An 11,151-nucleotide genomic window follows, 5' to 3' on the forward strand; every position below is an offset into this window, starting at 1 on the left:
AAACATGTGCCCTTAGCTTAGAGTCAGGAGGCTGGGCTTCAATCTTAGCTCTCTCATTAACCAATTATGTGGTTGTAGTCACTTACTCTCTGTGAGCCTTAATTTTCTTATCTGTGCAAAGGGAACAATAAATGCCTTCCAGGACTACTTAAAAAAAAAAAAAAAACTGCTTGATGGAGTAATTGACAGACTGATGGCCAGCAATTCTAAATTCACTTTACTCCCAAATTAATGATTTGAAGAATGCCAGGTATAACGAAAGTATTACGTCAGCAGAAAACAAATGCAGCTTGTAGAGGCTGTAGATTTAAAAATTGATGATGCTTATGAATACTAAAGAAATAATTTGATTCTTTTTTTTAAAGATGTATTTATTTATTTGAGAGAGAGCACATGGGGGGAAGGACAGAGGGAGAGGGACAGAGAGAATCCTCAAGCAGACTCCCCGCTGAGCACAGAGCCTGATGTGGGGCTTGATCCCAAGACCCTGAGATCATGACCTGAGCTGAAACCAAGAGTCAGACACTCAGCCAAGTGAACCACCCAGGTGCCCCAAAATGATTTGATTCTTATACATTTATTGGGATGTGATGTCTGAGGTCTTAGTAGTTACTGCAAAGCTTAGAAATCATCAGATACAATATGGTGATGGAGATTTTTGTGTGTTTATGTTCTGTCCACCTCCAAGAATTATTGAAGGAAGTGAATGAGCATTTTACTTGGGGACTTTAAACAATATGTAACGTGCCATTTATGATGGCTGCATAATAAATTACCCCAAAACTTTGAGGTTTCAAATAACAATTGTCATTTATTATCTCTTATGGCTGTGCTTCAGCTATTGTTTTAGCTAGATGGTTCTGGCTCAGCGTCTCTCATGAGGCCACAGGCTGATGGCAGGTAAGACTGCAATCTTCTGAAGGCTTAACTGGAGTTGAAGACTCTACTTTCCTGCCGGTTCCCTCATGACTAGCAAGCTTGTGTTGACTCTGGGTGGGAGGCCTCAGCTCCTCTCCATACTGGCCTTTCCATAGGACCGTCTGAGGCCCAGGACACTCCATATACATGTCCTTACAGCAAGGTGCAGCATTGCTCAGAGCAGGGACAGCAAACTCTTTCTGTAAAGGACCAGATAGTCAATATTTTAAGCCTGTGGGCCACCTCCAGTCTCTGTCACATATTCTTCTTCTTTAAAAAAAAAAAAAATTAAGGGCGCCTGGGTGGCTCAGTTGGTTAAGCGACTGCCTTCGGCTCAGGTCGTGATCCTGGAGTCCCGGGATCGAGTCCCACATCGGGCTCCCTGCTCGGCGGGGGGTCTGCTTCTCCCTCTGACCCTCTTCCCTCTCGTGCTGTCTCTCATTCTCTCTCTCTCAAATAAAAAAAAAAAAAAAAAATTTAAAAAAATAGGAAAACCAATCTTAGTTCACAGGCACACCAAACAATCAGCAGGCTGGGTTTTGCCCATTAGCCTGAATTCTAGTCCTTCCCCTAGAGTAAGCAATCCATGAGACCAAGATGGAAGCTGCCGTATCTTTAAAGACCTAGCCTGCCAAGTCACACGCTATCCCCTCCGTTGTATTCTTTTAGTCAGTTAGGGCTTGATTCATTGCGGGAGAGGACTATACAAGGGTTTGAAGACTATGCCAAAGGCAAGGATCATCAGAGGCCATCCTGGTGGCTGACTGCTACACAGTGCCTTTAAAAATAGTATGTCTGAGGAGCATACCGATTAACACGATAGACCACACCGAGAATTGTCCTTACCATAAAATATAAAATATTCTGCTCCTAATTGCTTGGTGTTCTTCTAAATTATTCCCTGAAAGGTCTAGAAAATATTAAAGAATATAAATAACTAGATTATGAGACTATCTTTTTTATCTTCAAAAATCTTACAACTCCTAATGACATTATTTTTACATAGTGGACGTTAAATACATGTTTGTTGAATATATATATATTAGTATCAATAAGGCCTCAAAATAGGCCTTCTTTTTTTAATTGATCCAATTATTTGGCACTCTGTAAGTCAAATATAAAAGATTATTTAATTATCTAGTTGTGCTGACTTTGTGTAGACACAGCATGCGTCTACTGAGAAAAAAGAGGAGTAGGAAAAAGCATGAGTAGTAAGATGTTTATAGAAATACCTCACTGTCAAAGATATAGCAATCACTCAATTTTTTTCTTTTTAAACATCCACTTGTCTTTTTGGCAAATACCTTTGAGTGATGTTCTCAAAGATAGTGTCTCAATGCCCAGATGTGAGCAAGTATGCAGAGGACTTGATGGAACATGCCAAGAACTACTGCCTTCAGCTGGCTTTGTTGGTAATTTTGAATCTCCACACAATTTTGCTCTCATGATCTTTGACAATGACCTTCTGAAATGAGGTCATTGAAGGTAAAGCCAGTTTCTTACACTCCGTGCTGGTTAAAGCGCAGGTTCAACTTCATCGAACACCAAATTACGGACTTCTACCCCCGACTCACTCCACACCATGACCTATAAAAAGCCTGTGGGTGCCATGAAGAGGCCTGTGCAGATTGTGGGTGTCTTCACTCCTGCATTTCTTGTCTTTAGCTGAAGGTAGCATTTCCCCTCAACGCCTAAAAGCATTTCAGTCTTTGAACCTCTCCAGTAAAAAGTAAAATACACTCACACTAATGAATCACAAAGTTTAATGTATGTTCCAAAAGTTCTCTTGAACTGTGCAAGTCTTTGTTTTCCAGTCCTGGGAAGTGTATTTCTAAGTGCTGTTCCCAGAGAAGGTCTTCCTACGCATTATACATACCCCAGGAGGCGTAAGGAAAAGAGCAAGGATTTGACTGCACAAAAATGTGAAAAGCTGCCTTAAACACATTCTGGAGCCACAGACAAATCAGACAAGGAGCTAATGCCCATCTTGTGTAAAGAGGGGGCTCCAGGGGACCTGCTTGGGGAGGATGTCCACGATCAGTTGTTAGATGGGGCAAGGAAAGTTCTAAGGGGGTTGCATGAATGTGCATAGAAAAATTGCGGTCAATATACAGTGGCTACCTCTAGAAAGTAGGACTGGATGGGGCTGGGTGAAGAGTGGACACTATCATTTTTTACTTTATAAACCTCTACATTGTTCGGATTTTTTTTTTTTTTACAACAAGTACATATTACTTTTGTAATTCAAACAGTTATAATATGCTAACGATAGCTAAGTTTGGTAGAGCACTCTAGACTGTCCTAAGGGCATTAATGACACAGATGTGTTCATGTAATCTTCAGAACAAAGCTGTGAGTAAGGTACTATTTTTATGTCTGTTTCACAGATGAGGAAACAGAGACACAGAGAAGGCAGGTAACCTGTGACAGAGCTCGTAAATGGCTGGCTAAGATTAAATATTACTAAAATATATAAACTGCAAAGAATATGATTATCCTTAAAGGAATCAGTGGTACTATTCCTAGCTTCCGAACATAATTTAAAAATAATTTATAATTTATAAAAGGATTTAAATTTTAATTTAAAAAAATGACCCAGAGCACACTGAACTCATAAATTATTTTCTTTAAAAACATTATTAAAATAGAGCAGACACGACCTTCTGCTAGATATCTGTGACTTAAATCCTTTGTGTGCTTTAGAAATATCCCTGTCGTGTGCTATAAAAACCCCATGTCAGGGTGCCTTGTTGCTAAACTGGCTCATTTAAAGGCCAAGAGAGGGAAACATCACTAGCAAACGAGCATAGACAAGGAGAAATGTGTAATTACAAAGCTCAGATGCTCCAAACCGATTGATGTAGAAAATAAAAATGTGAAGACATCTCCCTTCCTTGGGCTTATTATCTTAAATTGGCTACATCCTTTGTTGTGGATAGCCAGACAGACTCCTTAGAGAGGCAGAGTACTCACATCATGTCTGGGGACACTCCAAGAGTCAGCAGTTTCAGCTCCTAGGGTTCCTCATGTTCCTTTTCTATAAAGAGGAGGTAATAAAATCCACCTCCCCTCAGTACCTGAAGGCAGCATGTGAAACATGCTCTCCCTTTGCTATCAAAGTGATGAGAAAAGCACTGACCTACTGTTTTTTACTGATAATATTGAGTTCTAAATACCCATTAACAGTAAGTCCTTGGAGTGAACCGAAATCCACTCACCTTTGAGAAAGACAATGAGTCAGATGTTTCTGAAGTTCCAAAAGGCAGAGCCAACCTCTCAAAAGGGCAAAGTAGGAGAGGCTACCTAGTCAATCATTTGAAGAGCACAAGTTAGAACATCCTGTCCCAAAACATCTTTGGTCACACTAGGTACTTGAAGTTCCACCATTAGAAATTCATTCCTTTGAATGGTTAGCGTCCTCCTGCAGAATGAAAATATCTTCACATCAGCTTTCCACTGCCCAAGTTCAAAGTTGATTCACTGGAAGTAATGCTTAGAAGGTCCATCAGTCCTCAAGTCAGGAGGTGGGAGGGGCCTGCCCAGGAGAGAGACACAAAAAGATGTTAAAGTAAACTGCAAAGAATTTGATTATTCTAAAAGGAATCAGAGTTACTGTTCCCAGCTTTGAACCAGCCCTAGGACTCCAAGAGCTCTAGTCTTTCCCAGATCAGTATGTCCCACATAAATAAGGTCAGGCTGGTCATGTACTTTCCAACTGCACAAATACCTCAAACTTTGGTTGGGTTTCCTGCGAAGTCACCTCCCTCCCTACCTGGGAATAGCAGTTTTCCAGCAAATAGCCAGACTTGGTGACTCACTGGCATATTCTCTCTCCTGCTTTGAGCCCCCATAGACACACAGAGCTGGGCTTTGCCAGTGCCTAGATGCAAACGTATCTTTCCAAGCTGGACCCCTGAACCCCAGAAGATTGGCTTTTTTTGTTTTTGTTTTTGCTTTTAAATGATATTGTCATCATAGATTTTCTAATCCTTTCCATGGAGAATGAGTCCGTATTCTGCTCTGATTAAGGTTCTCAAGGTCCTAAACAGGAATACCTTGTCCCCTCTGCAAAAGGAACTCACTCCATTCACATTCTTTCTCTTAGCACAGAACCTACCATCCCCTGAGCACCAGCAACACTAAACTAAGGGGCATTCCCACCAGCCCTGGCTGTGAAGAGGTTTTTCAGAACAGAAAACTACTATTGTATATTTAATCTGAAGACTGAATGGAACTGGGGGGAGGGGGGAAGCAGCAGGCAAGGAAGAAGGAACTAGCAAATTGCAAATGTTGACATGTCTGCTGCCCCTACAATCCATCAAGAGACAGACACACCCCCTATACCAACCCCTTCAGAGAAACATATCAAAGATTAACACCATTAGGAAGCGTTCGGACTTTGAGCTCTAAGCAAGGGCTTATTCACTCAACCACGGAACAAAATGCCATGAGAACAAGCTCTGAATGAAGGTGATAAGATAAACTTAACCGCTAGCCCTCTCCTAGCAGCCGTCCCTAATGTTTCTCTCGGGACCTTTGGAAATTCTCTGCCTCTCTGCATGTCTGACATTGCTTACCTGTGTTACTTGACAAACTGAATGAGTTGGTTCATAATATTTTTCATATAAATTCAATTGCTTCTTGCTGACCATGCCTTCATTTCCTCCCTCCTCCTGGATCTGGAGGAAAAAAGTTCCCAGGATGATAGAGTCGAATTAGGAGGAACCCTTTTCCCCAAGAAGACAATAAAGAGTCAAATAACTCCGCTGTCAAGGACTGCCAGGGAAAAGTCCCTCGTGGGGCACAAGGGCTCCTTTGTAAGTTCACCCTCACCAACTGCACTCAGTCAGCAGGCTCTGGTCTTTCTGGGCATTTCTCTGGTCAGTGCAGGTTCCTTCCCTCCACCATGATTAGTTTAAATTTCTTTCCTTTCCCTCTGGGCTGCTCACTTGCTTCCTAATGCTATTAAACATCCGACCCCATCCAGATCCTCTTTCTGTCCATTTAACACAGAAGTTGCTGATGGTCCCTTTTTGTCTTTCTCTGCCCTCTCTTCTGTCCTGGCCTGTTCACACGACACTCAAACTATTGATCTTCTCTGCTCCTTCCCTTCCCTCCTCTTCCCTCCCCTTCCCTTCTCTAACCAATTGCTCCCTCTCCACTGGTTCTTTATATCTGTATCTATATCTATATAGCCATTCCTTTACCTGTAACACACATAATATATATAATGCATCCTGCAAATATTTCCTCCAGGTTGTCATTTGTCTTTTAACTTTGTTTCTGATGTTTTTTTTTGTTTGCCTCCTTTTTGTGTTTTTTTGGCATGCAAAGGTTTCTAAATGATAACATTTATCAATCTTTTCTTTTATTGCATCTGGATTTTGCGTTAAAAATACTTTTCCCTTACTAACTACATAAATACAGACAGACAGACAGACATGCATACATACATACAAAGGGACGTCGGGCTGGCTCAGTCAGAAAAATGTGGAATTCTTGATCTCGGGGTTGTGAGTTCAAGCCCCACATTGGGTGTAGAGATTACCAAAAAAACCCACCAAAAACAAAACCTTGCCCCACCCTTAAGATATCAAGGAATTCATGCATGTTTTCTTCTAGAATTGTATGGTTTCATTTTTACGTTTTTACAGGCAGGGAGCCCGATGCGGGGCTCGATCCCAGGACCCTGGGATCATGACCTGAGCCGAAGGCAGACGCTTAACTGACTGAGCCACCCAGGTGTCCCTCCAATCTGGTTTTTACCCTTGTCATTCCATCAAAACATTTTGAGCTTGAATCATCACCATGGCACTGGATTCCACTGGCAGATTTTGGGCCTCATCTTCTTTGTTCCCTCAGCAGCTTTTGACATTGTCGAACACTCCTTGAAATGCTGTCCTGATTGGCCTGCAAGTCTCCACCATCTCCTGCTTTTCCTCCTTCTTCCTTAGCCAGTCTGGCTCCACTTCCTTCATGGGTTCCTGCTGTTCTACCTGGCCACCCAGCCCTGGTGGTTCTCCCGCTCACTCCCCACACACACACGCCACCAGGTGGTCTCATCCCTGCCTCCCAGCCTGCAGTTTCAGTTCCAACCAACCCAAGGTAACTCACCCCTCTCTTCCACCCAGTTCCTGCTTCTAAGTGATTCTAGATGACATTTACACTTGGGTATTTCAAAGGCATTGTAAAATCAGCATGTTCAAAACCAGACTCAAGAAAGACCCATTTCATGTTACCCTCTTCCCCAAATCTGGTTTGTCTTCTTCCCATCTCACTGAATAACATCATTGTCCACGGTGACAAAACCCAAAAACCCAACTGTCCTCCTTACCATCTCTTCCCTACATCCCAGACCCAAACCATCGCTAAGTCCTCCAGAAGACTCCTCCTATCAGTCTATTTTTCCCCACAACACACCCTCATCCAGGCTAGTCTCAACTCACAGCTGCATTCCTGCTGTGGCCACCAAACTGGTCTCCCTGCTTCCTACTCTTTCCTAACCCCTACATTTCACTCTTCGCTTGGCAGCCAGAAAGATCTGTTTGAAATCAAATCACTTCGCTTGCTTCCTGTTGCTCTTCTAGTAAGCCAAAGTTGTAATGTGGTCTACAGGAGCCTCTGTGGTCTGGCACTTGCTTACCTCTCCCTTCTCCTCTTACACCACCTTCCCTCTGCTAGGCTCCATCTCCACCTCCCCTCCGCAGCCCAGCCCCTGCCATGGTCTTCCTAACAAGGACCAACGCTCCCATTATTTCCTCTCTGGGTACCATATATCTCCCCTTGGAAATGTTTTCATCACAGTTAGCGTTTGATGTTTACATGGGAGACGTATTTTTAATATCTATGAGGACAAGACCCCATCAGTCATTTGTTTCATTATTACCCCAACATCTACCTCTCACCTTGACAATGGTAAACAAATGAATAAACTTAAATCAGCTCCTACTTCTTTCACAGTCCTTGTTTTCTTTTCTTAAACTTTTAGATAAGTAAGATTTTGTTTTTCAAGATGTTTTTATGAAACATGGGATGATGGCTTAGGGTGGAGTCTGATATTATGACCAGAATACTGAGGATCAGGAAACTCTAGTTCTAATGCCAGTCTTACAAACTGCAGTGGTAAATTCAGGAAAAGAGTTTAAATATTGCATACTTCCCCAAAACATGCTAAATATGGCTGCCTCACTTCTATTTTCATTATGTTAATTGCTTTCATATTCTTCTCTTCCCCTAGATTGTCAAATTCTTGATGGAATACCCTATGTCTTACTGATTTTTGTTTCTCCATGCTGTCCATCACTTCAGAAAGTGATCAAAGTTGAATAAATGAATTAATAAATGTGTAACATATGATGGCATGATTTTTTCTCTTTTTTATTATCTTTTTTGGGGGGGCTGTGTAGGCAAATAGAGAGAGAAGAGGGAGATAGCTTGATGAAAACACACAGGCAAGGGAGGCCTGAACCTTTTTTATTATCTTATTTTATTTAAATTCAATTAATTAACAAATAGTGTATCATTAGTTTCAGATGTAGAGCTCAGTTATTCATCAGTTGCATATTACACCCAGAGCTCATTACATCACGTGCCCTCCTTAATTGATAGCATGATTTTTAATAGCACAGTGAAAACAATGCAATACTAAAAAATAGTTGAGGAAAAATTGAGGGTATTTCCACTTAATCAGAAGTAAAATATAAACTGAAATGCCCCAAATATGATAAGCCTTTGGCCAGAGTTTTGAATAAGCAGGGCTGATGTCAGGTCAAACCATGAGGTAGGTGTTCAGGAAGACTTTAGAGGAAGCTTAAACCGGGAGTTGAGGAATACATAGGCATATGGAATTGACAGACTATCAGTGTAGATGAGGGTCTCCAAGAGAGCAGTGAATATGGACGTTTAGAATTTGCTTCACTTATATAAAACAGAAAATTAACTTAAACATAGTAGAATATTTTTCTTCACGTAAATGATATTCAACGGTAGCTGGTCCAGCACTGATATATTGGCTCCATGACATTTTGGGACCAAGATCCCTTCTATTTTGTTGCTTTGTCATTTAAATATGTGGCTTCTCCCTCATAATCCAAAATAGTTGCTCAGGTTCAAGCGACTGTGTCTGCATTCCAGCTGGGGAGAAACAGGAAGAGAGAAAGATGGCCATGCCCAGTACTTTAAAGACCCTTACTGACACTCTTATCCCATTGGTCAGTATTTAGTCACATGGCCACATCTAACTGCAAGGGAAGCTTGGAAATACAATCTTTTTTTTTTTTTTAAGATTTTATTTTTAAATAATCTCCACACCCAACGTGGGGTCAAACTCACAGTCCCAAGGTCATGAGTTACACTCCTGACTGAGCCAGCCAGGTGGCCCAGAAATGTAATCTTTGATCAAGAAAGCCGCGTGCCCAGTAAAACTTAATAATCAGAAGAACTAAAAGAAGACTTTGTGCTGCAGGGAACAAAGTTAGGAGGAAATCCATGGATTGAGCCAGTATTCACATTTCTAGTTCCTACACACAGACTGCCAAGTGCTACTCAGTTTGCACAGGGAGTGGCCAGATGAGTGATCATCAAGCCTCAGGTGGATCTCAGCATCCCAGTGAATCCTGCACTGGTGCCTGGTCAGCAACCTCCTCCACACCCACAGAGGCTGTTCCAAATCTTCTCCACTCTTCTATAGCCACTGTCTTCCTGGCTCTTGGATCTCTGACCATCCAGAGGAAATGCATGCTATCAAGCATGGGTAACTCATTGTCCCATCCCCAAATCTACAACCTTATCTCTCTCATTCACCCCCACAATGCCTACCTACCCTCTAGTTTTGTGTTTGTTTTCTTTCATTCTTTGTTTTTTGGCACCCTTTCTCCTGATTAAGATAAATCTTGCCTCTCAGGAAACAAGCCCCAGTGGATATTATGGCTTTTCTTAATATCTTCCCTGTCCCAGCCCTTTCTAAACATTTTCAAGCCTCCTGTATCTTGAAAGACAAAAGGAAGGTTCAGGCCTCCCTGCCTGTGTGTTTTCATCAAGCTATCTCCCTCTTCTCTCTCTATTGGCCTACACAGCCCAAACTCCCAGGAAAAACAGTCTACTTCCCGCCTGCCACTTCCTCTTCAACCCATTGTAATCCTCTTGCAACATGACCCCTGACCCCTATAGTCTCCTGAAACTGCTCTGGTCAAGATCTCTGATGACCTACTCGTTGCCAAATCCAATGTTCTCTATTCAGTTTTCATCTTTCCCAACACTTCCTTGGCACATGGCATTGTTGATACTTTTCTTCTTCTGGAAATTCCTCTTATGGACTCTATGAGCTCTATGCCCATTTCTTTTCCATTTTACTTTCCACCTCTCGCTGGTGCTCCTGAGATTGCCCCAAGGCGACCTCATCCCTTTTTACCACTTCGAATATGTGCTCCCTATGGGCTTGATAACTCCCACATCTCTATCTCCAGCTTCAGATCAAAAAGTTCAGGTAGCTCCTGGGACGTTTCCACCAGAATCTTGATTTGCTTATATTTCTGTGAGGAGCATTTTGGGCCGGACTTAGCTGGGCACTTCTCCTGATCTCACCAGAGTTCACTCACGCAGCTGCAGTCATCTGGTAATTCATCTGAGCCTCAATGGTCTAAAATGAGCTCACTCACATATCTGGTGGTTGGTGCTGGTTCCTGGCTGGAGCACTTCAGTTCTCCTATATAGAGCTCAGCAGGCTTCTGCAACCACATAGTTGTCTCAGTGTTCCAGTTCTGGCTGAAAGAGAGCAAGCCTCCATGTGCAAGTGCTTTTTAGGGCTCTGCTTGTGTTATCTTCACTAATGCCCTATTTGCCAAAGCCAGTCACACAGCCAAGCCCCAGTCCAAAGAGCAGGGAAATAAATTCTACCTCTTGATGATAGAAGCAGCGTCTCATAGCAAAGGGTTATATATACAACAGTGGATGAAATTATTGCAGTAGACAATCTACCATAATGTTCTTCCCATTTCAAACTTGTTTTTTCCCATGGCTTTCCTATCCTAGGGAATAGTGCCAGTGTTCCCATATTCACTCAAGCTGGAGTAAATCTAGTTCACTCCTTCCTTCCTTGCAGATGCTGTAGATTGGAGGGCTTAACACCAATTCCCAACCTCTTTCTCTACCATGGAGATACCAATGATAAACACTTTCTCACACTATTTTGTAGCAATAGGTGGTCGTGTGATGCAGTTCTGGCCTATACGTAGA

Source organism: Halichoerus grypus, chromosome 10, assembly GCF_964656455.1.
Source record: "Halichoerus grypus chromosome 10, mHalGry1.hap1.1, whole genome shotgun sequence".
Classification (NCBI taxonomy): Eukaryota; Metazoa; Chordata; class Mammalia; order Carnivora; family Phocidae; genus Halichoerus; species Halichoerus grypus.